General features: G+C 43.5%; 1 protein-coding gene across 1 annotated transcript in view; it reads right to left on the reverse strand.

Moving 5' to 3' along the window:
• BAZ2B (bromodomain adjacent to zinc finger domain 2B) overlaps positions 1 to 14,057 on the reverse strand; it is a 285,742-nt gene that overhangs the window by 263,663 nt on the left and 8,022 nt on the right. The gene's annotated exons all lie outside the window — the stretch shown is intronic.

Consider the following 14,057-nt stretch of genomic DNA (forward strand, 5'->3'; position numbering starts at 1 on the left):
TTTTAAGATACAAATTGTTAATAGAATGTGAATCCAGATATAACACCCCGATCTTGCCTGTTAAAAGGCTGATGAAAAAGATGACAGATTAGTTCAAGACCTCCTCAGAGCAATAAATCAAATGGTACAAGATATTCATCCGGTAGTGGCAAATCCTTATACTTTGTTAACAACCCTAACGGAGAAACGAGAATGGTTCACAGTGTTAGACCGAAAAGATGCCTTTTTCTGTATTCCCTTGGATCCCAATAGTCAAGAGGTTTTTGCTTTGGAATGGGAAAATCCTGAGACTGGGAGAAAAACACAATATACGTGGACAGTCTTGCCTCAAGGCTTTAAGAATAGTCTTACCATTTTTGGAAATCAACTGGCACGAGAATTAGAGATTTGGAAGAAAGAAAATAATCAAGAAATCTTGCTGAAATATACGGATGATCTGTTAATTGTAGCTGAGAAGGAAGAACAATGCACAAAGTTAACTGTTAACTTTTTGAACTTTTGGGGAATCAGTGGATATCGAGTGTCAAAAGAAAAAGCCCAAATAACCCAGAAAGAAGAAACTTATTTGAGTTTTAAAATCCTAAAAGGACAGAGACAATTGGGACCTGAGGGAAAAGAGGCAATGTGTCGTCTCCCCGAACCTAAGACTAAAAAAATTAATGACAAGCATTTCCGGGAATGGTCGAGTGGTGTCACCTGTAGATTATAAATTGTGGCTTGCTGGCCTGACCTTTATAGGAGCAGCTCAAAACCTCAAACAATGGATTGGACCGATGCCAAGAAAGCTACGTTCCAAGAATTGAAACAGGCTGTAATAGGGGTGCCAGCCCTAGCGTCTGCCAGATCTCACAAGAGACACTTGAACTTTTTGCTCGTGAAAGAAGAGGTAGAGCTCTGGGTATCCTGGCCCAATATTTAGGGCCAAGTGGGCGAGCTGTGGCCTACTTCTCGAAGCGATGAGATAATGTGAGTCTGGGATGCTCTGGTCGTCCGAGAGCCATCGCTGCAACTGTGCTACTGATCCAGGAAGCTCGTAAGTTCACCTGAGGACAAAGGATTACTGTATATTTCCCATATGATAACTGTTGTGCTAAAACAGAAAGGGGGGCACTGGTTATCCCCTAGCAGAATGCTGAAATACCAAGTGGTGGTGTTGCTGGAACAAGATGATGTTTACCTAAAAACTACTACCGCCGTTAACCCTGTTGCGTTTTCAACAACTGACCAAGTTAAAGGAGAACTGGAACGTGACTGCTTGCAGGCAATCGAAAGAGTTTACTCCAGCTGACTGGATCTCTGAGATGTGCCACTAGAAGAAACAGATTGGGAACTATATGCCGATGGGAGTGGTTCCATCCGTGAAGGAAAACGTTTATCGAGATAGACAGTAACTACTGAGGAGGTAATTGCGTTGCCAAGTTTGCCTTTGATGATATCTGCCCAAAAGGCTGAATTGATAGCTCTTACTCGAGCTCTGGAACTAAGTCAAGGAAAGCGAGTCAACACTTGGACAGACTCAAAGTATGCTTTTGGACTAGTACGTGCGCATGGAGCGATACGGGGAGAAAGAGGACTGTTATCTGCACCAGGAACCACCGTTCAGCACGCAGAACAAATACTGAAATTGTTAGAAACCATTCAAAAACCAACAGCAGTCACGATAATGCACTGTAAAGCACACCAGTTAGGTAAGACCGGTCCTAACGCAGGTAACCGACTGGCTGATAAAGCTGCTAAAGAGGCTGCAAAAAAAGGCATCCTAGCACTAGTTCCAGAGAAAGGTATAAAATTGCCTAAAGAAACTCCAAATTATAATGAAAAAGATGAAGAATTAATTATTAGATTGCAGGCTAACAAAATGAAACAGGATAGGCTGTAACACCGACAGGTTGAATAATAGTCCCACCCACAATAATAAGACAAATTGCCCCATTGAACATCACAAAGTATATTGGGAAACAGAAAGTGAAATATGACAAAGATTGTTTAAACAATTATAAGCGGACGTGAAATGTATATGTAAAATTATCCCCGAATCAGTAATAAGATCATCTTTGGGATTATTAAATAAGGAAATTTTTTAGAAGAATATTAGCAAATTGATTTTATAGAATTGCCTTGAAAATAAGGATATATCCTAGTTTTAGTTGATATCTTTACTGGGTGGCCCAAGGCTTTCCCTTGTCGCACCAACAAAGCAAGGAAAGTAGTCAAAGTCTTGCTCGAAGAGATAATACCAAAATATGGGGTGCCTGTAAGAATGCCATCTGACAATGGCCCTCATTTTATAGCAAAGATTATGAGACAAGTTGAGCAAAGTATTATCTATGGATTGAGACTATCACACCCCACATAGACCACAAGCAAGTGTGTGTGGGGAGAGAGAGAGAATGAACTATATCCTTAAGCAACAGTCGAGTAAAATTTGTCGGGAAACCTCACTCCTCACATGGGTTAAAGCGTTACCCATGGCTCTATTGAGAATCAGAGTATAGCCAGAAGAGAAAGAAAAGTCAAGTCTTTATGAAATGTTGTATGAAAGGCCATATCAAGAGTCCTATGTTCTGAGTATCTTGAGTGCATTTGGAGATATGTTTTTAAAAGGTGTTATTTCTTTAAGCAATTCTTTTCAAGAACTTTGTCAGTATGTCTCCACAGCTGGACCCTTAGAATTGGACGTAGCAGTGCATCCCTTCCGACCAGGAGATTGAATATATATAAAATCACCGAGAAGTGGAAAGGACCGTATCGAGTCATTTTAACAAAACTTGTAGCAGTAAAGGTCTGGGAGAAGAACCTTGGCTTCATTATTCGAGAATAAAGAAAGCACCCAACAAGAAACTGGAAGTCTAAGGAAACTGGCCCTTTAAAACGGAAAATCTATAAGTAAGTTTCACATTACCTATTTGGGAAAACAGTTGTGTAAAGGTTATAATGCTGGGGTTGCTATTAGGAATATTGTCGAGGGCAATAATCTTTTTGTGTGTTTAGAGGGTGTATGTATTTTTTTTGAGGGGTTCTAAACATGAGATAAACAAAATGAAACAATTATTGTTTGAGCTATTAATCCTGATATTAACCGTTTTTGTAATTTGGATTAAAAAAAATAATCTAGTTTTGTAACTGATTCAAAGTTTTGTAAAGACACAAAATTTAACCTCAGTAACAGCCTGCCTTCCGATTCCAAAGTCAGATGAAAATCTAGTTCCGTGGAGAATACTGACATTGAATTTAACCAAAACTTGAGAAAAGAGGTAGAACAATGAGAATCATTTTAGCAGATTAAATTGGATGGATTTAAAAGGCAATTATTTTTTTTAAATTTGAAAGAAGGAATTACAGCGTTGTGAATTATAACGTTACCAAGCCATCCACCTCACGGACAAAAGAATTAATTTACTCGCCCTTAGGGAGAAACTTGTACAAGCACCCCTTGGGGCTGTCAGCTGCCAAAACCGTAAAGACAAGTGCAAAAAGGAACTTGGGATCATGTTTAAAATATAAAACGATGTTTAGAACTTACTGGAGTTCCAGGATCCTTGTTAGAGCCACCCAGAGTCGGGACCATCTGTGGAAATTTAGACTGGTTTAGACAACCAGAGAAACATCACACATCCTAAACAGAGCTGTATGAAAGTTTATACTTGCAGCTCCTCTGACCCCAAACTCCCAAGACTTTCTCTAGTAGCTAAAGCTCTAAGATGGGGGTGTATTTGTAGAAAGTATAATAATATTTCACATGATCTTTGGTCCCCTCTTAATAACGGGAAAAATTTAGCTTGGAGTTGACGGCATTAAAGGACAGGTGAAAAGTTCAGGGTTAACTGCTTGGGTGACTAGTGATGCTATATGATCCACTCACCTTTTCATGAAGGAGAAAAGCAAATCGTGGTCTTTAGACTTAATAACTCTATCCTCTCTCTGGAAGAAATCTCCCTTGTGGCCTCGCTCTCTGGTGGACCTGGGGAAATCGAAAAGATGAGACCTGGCAATCGCCAAGTCTTAGAACTAAAATAAGATGGGTATTAAAATCTGTATTTTGACCCCAGTTAACACCTCTTCCACATCAGATGACTCTTGACATCTTTCACTCAATCAAGGCAGTGCCTGCTGCTTCACTTCACCTTGGTGTTGAGGGGTTTTGTTCCGGGTTTCGGTACCACAGCTGCGGGCCGGGGCTGGAGGAGCCGCAGGTGCGGGCAGTGAGGCTGATGGCGACGCCCCCTCCCTGGCAAGGGGAGGGGCCGCCGGGGGAGGGTCCGCCGGGAGCCCAGGCAGGAGCGGAGCAGAGCGGGGCCGGGCGCCCCTCGGAGCGCGAACATCGGAGGCGGGGGTGGCCCGGGGGAGGTGGGGGCCGCCTGTGCCGAGGCCGGGAGGGAGCCCTGGGGGCTCACAGGGCGGCTGAGAGAACGGGCGCGCGGGGCTGGGGAGGGCGCTGACAGGGCGGCTGAGAGAACGGGCGCGCGGGGGTGGGGGGGGGCGCTGACAGGGCGGCTGAGAGAACGGGCGCGCGGGGGTGGGGGGGGCGCTGACAGGGCGGCTGAGAGAACGGGCGCGCGGTGGGGCCTCACCGGGCCCCGTTGCGGGGCTGCGCAGTCGGCCGGCGGGTCCCGGGGAAAGCCCCGAGGAGGACGGCGGGGTCCGTGTCGGACGCACGGAGCGGCAGCGGGGCCGCGCCGTGCCGGAGCGGCGGCGGCGGGAGCGCGCTGGAGCTACCCGGAGCGGCGCTGGGGGCTCGGCAGGGACTGTCGCTGCGCCGGCGTGGGGAGGTGGGGGGGAACGGAAGCGGCGTCCCCTCGGGGTCAGGCAGCAGGCCAGGCTGCCTCCCGGGGCATGCCGGGAGCTGTAGTTTTCGCGGACTCGGCGGCAGGGCAGCAGCGTGGCTCTCGGGCGCGGCGTAGTCCTCGCGGCCCCCGGAGTCCGACCAGGTCAGACTCTGGAGCGTTGCCGGTTTCCCGTGGTTTTCCGCGGGCTTCCCGCTGCGCCCGCTCCCCGACCAGCCGTGCGGACGCGCTTCCTGGGCGCATGCGCCGTGCTTCGCGTGGGGCAGCCCGGCGTTCGCTCGCCGGCGCAGGCGCCGTCCACGGAGGTTTGTGATCTAGATAAGCCTGTGTCCTGGATAGCTGGGGTTGTGTTTTGCAAGCCTGTGACTCACACCGAGTTCCCAACAAATTCAAACGTAGAAATTGTGCATCAGCCCTCCTCGCCCCTCCTCGCTGGTCTGTTCTCTGTGGTCACCATTAGTAGCCTCGGTTTCCCACCTGTGGTTCTCCACAAACCCAGAGCCTCGCAGCTCCATGCTGAAGGGAGTGGGGAGCTACACATGGAGAAGGCAGAGGCCTGAGTTTGTCTTTTGGGGATGAGAAGCGGGGAGGAACTGCCATAAATGGGATGCATCCCTGCTTGAGGCGTTGCTGTTTCAGCTGTGCACGTGCAAAATCCTCAGATACGTTGCATCTACCCCTCCTTTCCATTGACCATAGGAGAACTGGCCTCCTGTGTCCCCCAAGTTTATTTACTTCATGCTGTAGTGAAGTGGCTATTTTTCTTCTTTTCTCTGAGGATTTTGTGGATCTGGGAGTGGGAAGGACTGCCTTAATGCTGGCTTTCTCAGCCTACTTCTGGGAAGCCAGGCATATCTGCAGATTAGAGCCGGGGTAGTGGCCCAGGCACTTTTTATTCCTCGGAGGGCAGTGGATTTGTGGAGTTAGAGCAAGGCATGCCTGGATGTTGGTCTCCCTGAGGGGGAGGGGGTTTACAGCCAGATGAATGAAAAGCCTCCCACAAGCACTTCTGGGGAAAGGGTTGGGGGGTGGCTTTTAATGTACCCACGGTATCAATGTGGCAGGTGAGCATACACCCCCCCTCTTGCCTGGGGGATCTTATGTGGATGCCTGCTGAGCCAGGGCTGGAAGCCCCTCTGCACACTCTGGAGGAGCTGGGTGCAGACTGGGGACATGAGGGCAGTCGTGACAGGGACACAGAGCGGCAGAGAGTCCTGCTTTTTCAGCAGTTAACGGTGCTACTGCGTGGTCAAAATCTCAAGTGCACCCGTCCAACCGTGCATTCTCTTTCCTGGGGTTTGTTTATGGGACAAATAAACTGCCCAGCACTAGATGAGAAGGTTGTCTGCACTCCACCTCAAATCAGGTGCGTCACCTCTCTGTCGGGAAAGAAGTATGGGGCTGGGCATAAAAGGAACAGTAACTCCAACGTTGGGATTCTTTTTGGCTCTGGGCACGGAGCAGGTAACCACAGCGATACAGAGAGGGAAGGAGGTGCTGATGGGTTTGTACCTTGGACTTAAACTGTAGAGGATGATCTGTTCAGGACATCCATGTCATAGAGTAGCTGTTGCATGATTTATACTTGTAATCAGGTTCCTACTTGATAGCCTTAACTTTGCGTGGATTGTGTGTTGAACTTTCCAGTAGTTTGTTTGTTTTTACATTTCCTTAAGGTCTAGGCAAAGGTTTAGAAAGTTAGCAGACTTAAGGATAAGTATTTATTACTTTGTCCTGCCACTTTGCCATTTGAAACCTGTTCTGAGTATTGGTGGTATTCAAGAAATTGCCAAGATTTCGAGGGTGAATCTGTATCTTTAGGTGTACTGAGCAGAAAAGTACAATGGATCTTTTTAGTTGCCAGATAGCTTTCTTTATCCAGGCGGTCAGTTTATCAAGATCAGGCTGCAGTGTCCAGGGGGCCGGGGCGGGAAGGTTGGTGTTCAGACTTCTCATTCCTGTCAGCGGTGACTCTGCTTGCACCACTAAGTGGTGCTGTGTACATATACTTCATTAAATTGGGAGTTGCCTGTGCCTGCCTGCTTGTGCAGTTCAGAGTGGTCATTTTAGAGAAAATGTTCTTTTGGCTGCATTTGTTCTCCTGTGATACAAAAACTTGACAGCGATTGGGGGCAACTACTATTTTAGGAGGATTTCTATAAAGTAAGAAATTGCTGGTTTTATTTTGTCATGATGGGCAAAACATTAACTGATTCAAAATCACGTCCACTGCAGCTTATGCTTCCGTAACACACCACTCAACTGATTTCTATGCGTAAATGTCTTCAGAGAGGAATCCCAGGTGCCTGCTGTGACTATAGGGACAAGCCGTATGGGCTCACAGGAACAGAACATGCTTTGCCTTCCCATCACCAGAAGAAAGAAAGAAAGAGTTGAAGAAGGGTGCTCAGGAGCAAGAGGCTGCAAGGAAGTTGCTGTACATGATCCTTTTGCCTTGCTTTATCTGACAGAAAAGCTGCCTTCTGCTAGTTGGGTCTTGGCTTGAAATACAAGGGGGAAGAGACTCCCACCCCTCTCCCAGGGAGTGTGCTACTTTTGACTGACTTGTTCTGACTATGTGATCTGCAATTACAATATTTAGATTGCATGGTGACAATCTATACCACTGACTCCCTGAGTGGTTTTTCATTTCTGTCCCCGCTTCCTTCTCCAGCTTTTTTCAATATATCAATTTAAAAAAATAAAAAGTAAAAAATATTTTTAACCTTACATGAACATCATCTGTTGGCTTTGGCCCCAAACACTTTATTTCCTAGAAATGAGTTGAGTCTTTTCATCAGAATATGTAAAAGATTTCTAGCCACTGTAGTACTATTGTATTGTTTGTTTTTTTTAAATAAGTTTCTATCCAGGTTCCAGTGTGTGCACTAAACTTCTGCTGCAGTAGAATATAGTCTTAAGCTGAAGAGAGATTTCATGGTTGGGAGAGAAAAAGAGCAGATCCTGACTCAAAGGTAACTTTTCCAAGGGAAAGGTAAACTCTTTTGTTTCTTTGGGGATTTTTATTCTGATAGCACAAGCATCTTGTTCTCTCAGGATTTTGTTATCTCTGGAAAAAAAACCTTGGTGTTGTGTCACTCCCTCCTTCCCTGGTTGTGGGTTTTTTCACTCCTTTCAGAGGAAGTGCTAAAACTGTTATATTTTAGGAAGACATTTTAACTTTTGACTCGGATGTCTGCAGACATCACTGTAAAGACGATTTCTGTGCATCCAAATGCTGTTAATCCATTAAAATACCAAATGAAAGATGTGTAACTTGGAGCTGAGACGTCAGACTATTCCAGATGGGTCTGGTTTACTTTGCATTCAGTGTTCCTGTAGCCTGTTGCTTTGGAAGTGCAGGTAATAAGCTTTTCAATTGAATAAATGAGTGGTAGTGGTTTTTTGTTTTCCTCCCCTAGAAATGTAGTGCTTAATCATACTGCACTGACCTGTAGAAGTTGTGGACACTGTGGTGTTCTCCAGAATGCTACTTGGGCTGCCACTACAAGGAGGTCATTTAAAATAATAACCTTAGACTTTAAAAATACATAAAAATTTAATGATGCTTAAAGTATAGAGCAGAGTAGTCACCAGGTTAAAATACCTTCATGCTTATGACATGCACAGCGATGGTTCCTTTCAGGTTTTTTGGTTGGTTTTTTTTTTGTTTTTTTTTTTTTTTCTTCTTCTTTAAGATGGCACTGGTTGCAGTGATCTTCAGTTTTACGACACAGCTAACTGTCTTAGTATGGATATGGTTCCTTTCTGCCTACTCTTTCAGTTTACTGGCAGACATAGTTAAGATAGCTCTTTGGAGTTGTGGAGTGTGCGTGTGTATATAGATATATGTGTGTGAATGTGTATGAAAATAAGAAGACCTAAAGTCCCCTCCCCACATCATTAGTTTTTGCTGACCTGTATTTCAGTGTTACCAAGATTTTAAAGTGACCCAAGTATTGCTGTTGCAAATGTTTCCATGTTTGTCTAACTATTGTGATGACATAAATAAAAAAAAAAATTCAAAACACTAAATGTTTTATTACTTGCCCTATAACTATATAGGCGTTCCCTGTCTAATATCTATTTCTTTTTTCAGGATTCACTGTATTTTTTTTTTTTTACCCTATGAAATGGCAAGAGATTTCTGGCTTCCTGTTGGCTTTTGATAGATGTTTTATCCTTGGGGAATTGCCCACCAATTAATTCATAGAGTTTGGAATTTAACTGAAGGACATTTTGCATGCCCGTGTTCAAATATTGATGCTAACAAGCCACCATACAGTTCATGTTGATAGCTTTATGGATACTTAAAGGTAGGCAATAGTCTTATTTTTTAATAATGCTTAACCTTTTTCTGTTTGGCAAGAACAAGCAAGTCTGCCTGGTTTTGTAGGACTTGCAGCTTTTCCTTAACAACAGACTTTAAAAAGGGGAGAACCGGTATCAGGTACACAGTGAGGATGGTGATTTTTAAAATACTAAGCTGCGTAACAGTCTCAGGAAGAACATGTGTGACTGGGCGTGGGAGTCTGTGGTACAGCATTACTAACCTTTGCTAAAAAAAGTTTTGAAGAATGAAGCATTTGCTTTATGAACAGTACTTGAGGATGAATTCTGATGCTGCTAAAGTTTATTGAAAAATAGGCACTGATTTCAGTGATGATGCAGGTGTGATTTCTGTTCATGCCTTAAATCTGAAGAGAAACCTCCATTTGAAGGAGGGTTTTGTATGAAGGGTAATCAAACCAGTAACCTGCTTTAAGAATGACTTTAAGATATTTGGAGCATCGGTTAAAGGCAAATAAGTAAAGTTTATCATATCCTCCTACATAAGCTGTGACTATTGAATACAGTCAGCAGTCCACCTCAGAACTTGTTGGTGTGCAACTGAAACGTGTTAAGTTGTAAGACTTCACAGCCACGAGCTGACGGGCCACAGTTCTCTCTGAGCATAAAGCGCTGTAAGTTTTAGTTTCTTGCACAGCAGTGACTCTTTTCAACATTAGTAACTATACGACAGGGTAAAAGGCAAATTTAGTGAATAATAATGTGTCGTTCTCAGAGTAGCTGTTTGCATTTCACCGTGATGCAGATGCTTTCTATAGCAGTTGTGTTGGCACATGTCTTAGAATTTGGTTAATCCTCTCCTGAACTCATTTAAGCTTTTGGCTTCAACTGCATCACTGACAATAAGTTTCACAAGAGAAAAATTATTTCCTTCAAAAAAAAAAAGGGGAGGGGGGGGTGGGAGAAGAAGAAGAGGTGGAGGAAGTGGGGATAAAAAAATCTGTTGTCTGCCAGTGCTGTGGGCGGCTCACTCATTTTTCTGTAGAACTCCTGGGGTTTTTTTTTGTTGTTGTTTTTCTACCTTAGCCTTTTAGCCTATCCTCTGCATCTTTGGTCATTTCCTGAAGTTTGTCTATAGTTTCCTACATTAGTAGGTAAATGTATCTTTTTTACTTTACAGAGCTTTGCTAGTTTTTTAAATTGTACAAGTAATTTAAATCTTGGAACAAATGTCTTTGCTTATTGATTTTTGTGAGTAGCTGCAAAAATCTTATTTATTAGTTGCCCCTTTTAAAATTAAAATAAAAATGAATGCTATGCAAGAAATACGTTGCAAGTAAATGTTAGGGTCTTACTACTGCTCACTGTTGGGAGATCGTGGGAAGTGCAGAGAATTTGTGTTAGAAGTTATGGGCATTTTTCAAGATAGTTTTCCAGTCCTGAGGCATGGTGAAATATCTCTTTCCTGTGATAGTGTCTTTAGTTTCATTGACTTCAGTGGAATACACAGAATACATTGACTTAAACTAGCTGAGAATCTGATGATAAGGTTTTATACTCTACCTAACATAGTGTTGTGATGACTTGTCCTCTGACCTCAAAATTATGTTTGATGATCTTAACAGGAGGCCGGATCTTTGATCTGGAAATTATGCTGATAGTGACATTACAGAATCCAGGCTTGTAACTTCACTGGTTTCTTGCAGCCCCTCAAGTTCATGAAGGACAATAAAGACCCATTCTCTTTTGTTCTTGTGCTGTAATCAGTGATGGAAGTATGACATTGTCAGTTGTAAGAAGTGGCTTAACTGCTGTTGGAGTCTGCTTTTATGCCTGAAAAACCTGTTGATTTGCATGGGTTTGCACAGCTTATGCTAATGATATGGCTGGAATGAGACAGGATCTTGTGTAGTCTGCAAGGGCTGTATATGGTCCTGGTTTATAGCTGGGTGGGAGGGATTGGTTCAGGTAACTTCTTATTTGCCCTATTTAATATCTTAAATAGGACTGAGCAGGGTAATTGGAACAGTTTCGTTTTTGCAAGTGTCCTGGGTTCAGCTGGGATAGAGTTAATTTTTACAGGAACCTGGAGGTGGGGGCATAGCCGGGGCAGCTGACCTGAACTAGCCAAGGAGCTATTCCATACCGTGTGACATCATGCTCAGTATAGAAATGGGGAGCGGGCCGGGGGGTGCTCTCTCTTTTCGGTGGGGGAAGTGGCGGAGCGTCGGGTCCCAGGTGGTGAGCAGTTGCACTGTGCATCACTCTTTTTGTATACTTTTTCATTAGTGCTGTTATAAATTGAGACCACAACGGATCATAATCCAATTGAAAATTTTATTAATTGTAGCAAGTAGAATATGAGCAAAGACAGCGCTGGGCGGCAGGGGAGTCTATGTTCCGCCAACTGCCGCGCCAAACAGTTCTAACAGTCTCCTTTTATCAGTCATCCAGTTCCGCATTCAGGTCTTCACTCTGCGCATGTCCCAGTTGTTGTTGGGGGGTCTTTTTCTGCCTCCTGGTGGTCGTTGAGGCCGAAGGCTTGAAGTCTTCCTCGGTTACCTTTAGATAACCCTTTCTTCAACTTGCTGTGTGGTATTTCTCAGAACTGTGTTGTAAGCTCCTTTAGCAAACGCCTCTAAGCAAAGCAATAGCTATTTCCCGTATTCTTGCATCTTGCGGTTTGACATTTCTTTAAACAAAGCAATAACTGATTCCCATATTCATGCATCCTTATCTTTAGCGATCTTGCAAAATAGTTTTGACTTGTGCAAGCAGTATCTGATTAGGTTTTGACTTGTGCAAGCGGTATCTGATTAGGCTTATATAAGCAATTATGGCTATCTTTTCTTTGGTTATTTAATCTTTATATTGGGCTTAACATAAATCTTAATAAACAATACTCTAGTCTCTAGTTTCTCACAATCCCCCCTTTTTCTTTTTATCCTATTATTGTTTATTAGACGCTACTTTCATTCTCGACACTACAAGCCAACCTTTTCCCACAACCCCAACATTTATCACAGTTACACTCATAGAAGTCCTAGGATTAACATAATAAGCGGTCCTGCTAAAGTAGACAACAAAGTGGTTAGCCAAGGTGAAACATTAAACCAGTTTTCATACCATGGTCTACCTGTTTCAAAATTCTTTCTGCGTTGTTCCAATCTTTTCCGAAGTTCAGCCATTGTGTCCAGAGCTACTCCCGTATGATCAGCAAAGGAACAGCATTCTTCGTTGAGGGCTACACACAACCCCCCTTTTTCTAATAACAAGTCTAGTCCTCTTCTGTTTTGCAGCACTACTTCTGATAAAGATTTTACTGAAGTTGCTAAACGTTCAATGGATTGTTCTATTCTTTCTAAATCTTCATTTACGACCTGTTGTAGACCTTGCAATTCTTGACTCTTTACCAAAGAGGCTATACCTGTGCTTGCCCCAACTCCGCCCGCTATCAACAGCGTAGCCAGGGTTATCGCTGTGATTGGTTCTCGTTTTTGTGTTCATGTGGGTTTCCTCCTTCTGCCTGGGTTATTATCAATAGCACAATTAACGGTATACCAGGAAAAAGGGTGTTCATTAATTTTTAATTAATTTTAGTAAACTCTTACCAGTCCTGGGGCAGTTCAGCCATGATTGCCTTTGCATCCCATTTTCCTGATTCGTTTCTCCACAGTTGGTTTCTCTTCTGCCTCGCCCGTCGACTCGGTTGCTTCGAGCCTCGGGGTGTACCATCTTCTCGGCAGCAAGGGAATTCTTCAGGAGAATAGCTGTTTCGGATTTTCTGCCTGTGTACATAGGCCTCCCACTTCGCAGCTTTAATTAATGGGGTCAGGCAAGGCACGGTTAGTACTTCCCTCCGACACCGGACAGTTACGATCTCAGTTACAAAGGGGACTGGTTGATTTGGGTGCTAACAATAATATTGAGGATGTATTCCTTTAGTAAAGATATCCCACCATTGGAGGGATCCCTTTACTATTTCTCGTCTTTGTTCGAATTGTTTCAATTTCCAATCAGTTAATGATCTTTCAAATTTATAGCACTGCTCACAGACTCCGTTTGGAGGGTATCCTTCATGGCAATGCACCCACCATTTGTCCTGGCATACCTTGCATTTAAAACATACAAATGGATAACAATCACACTGTTGGTCGTTACACCTTAATTGTAAGTTTTGTATATAGTTGTTCCTTATTCCCGTAGAATCCCTATATTCTATATTAGGTTGCATGAGTGTTTAACAATTTTTACGACCACACTTAGTATGTTTCCACAAGTAATACACCACTAAAGATCCTATAAAAGCAATTGCAATACAAATCGCACACTTTACACCAAAGGGCAAGGCTTCAAAATAATCAAACCAAGTGTGTATCATTACTTTATCTTCTTAATATAATCTTGGTGTCACCTGGTGCACTGACCACCTTCCAGTGGGGTTTTGTTACCGGGCCTTTAATGCGACTGGCATGAGTCCATCCACGCTCAGCAGTCCGGACAGCTGTTTCTGTTGTAAGTAAAACAAGATAGGGTCCCTCCCAGTTGGGTTTTAGGGTTTCTTCTTTCCACGTTTTAATTAGTACCCAATCCCCAGGTTTAAGATTATGAATTTTTAAGTCCAACGGCGGTCGTTGTACAATCAGTCCACGTTCCCAAAGCTTGTTACGATGTTCTGCTAATTGTAAAACATAGTCATTAATCGCACGGTCCCGAATTAAAATGTTTGTTTGTGGGCTTTCAATCCGATAGGGCATTCCATACACCATTTCGAATGCTGATATTCCCACATCCGTTTGGGGTCTAGTTCTAAGAATTAATAGTGCCATGGGTAGGCACTTAATCCATGATAATTTAGTTTCTATCATTAATTTAGTTAGGATAGTTTTGATTTCCCCATTCATCCTTTCAACTTTTCCCGAACTCTGTGGATGCCATGGTGTATGGTATTCCCACTTAATTCCTAAGTTTCCTGTTAGATCT

Source organism: Accipiter gentilis, chromosome 1 (genome assembly GCF_929443795.1).
Source record: "Accipiter gentilis chromosome 1, bAccGen1.1, whole genome shotgun sequence".
Taxonomy (NCBI): Eukaryota; Metazoa; Chordata; class Aves; order Accipitriformes; family Accipitridae; genus Astur; species Astur gentilis.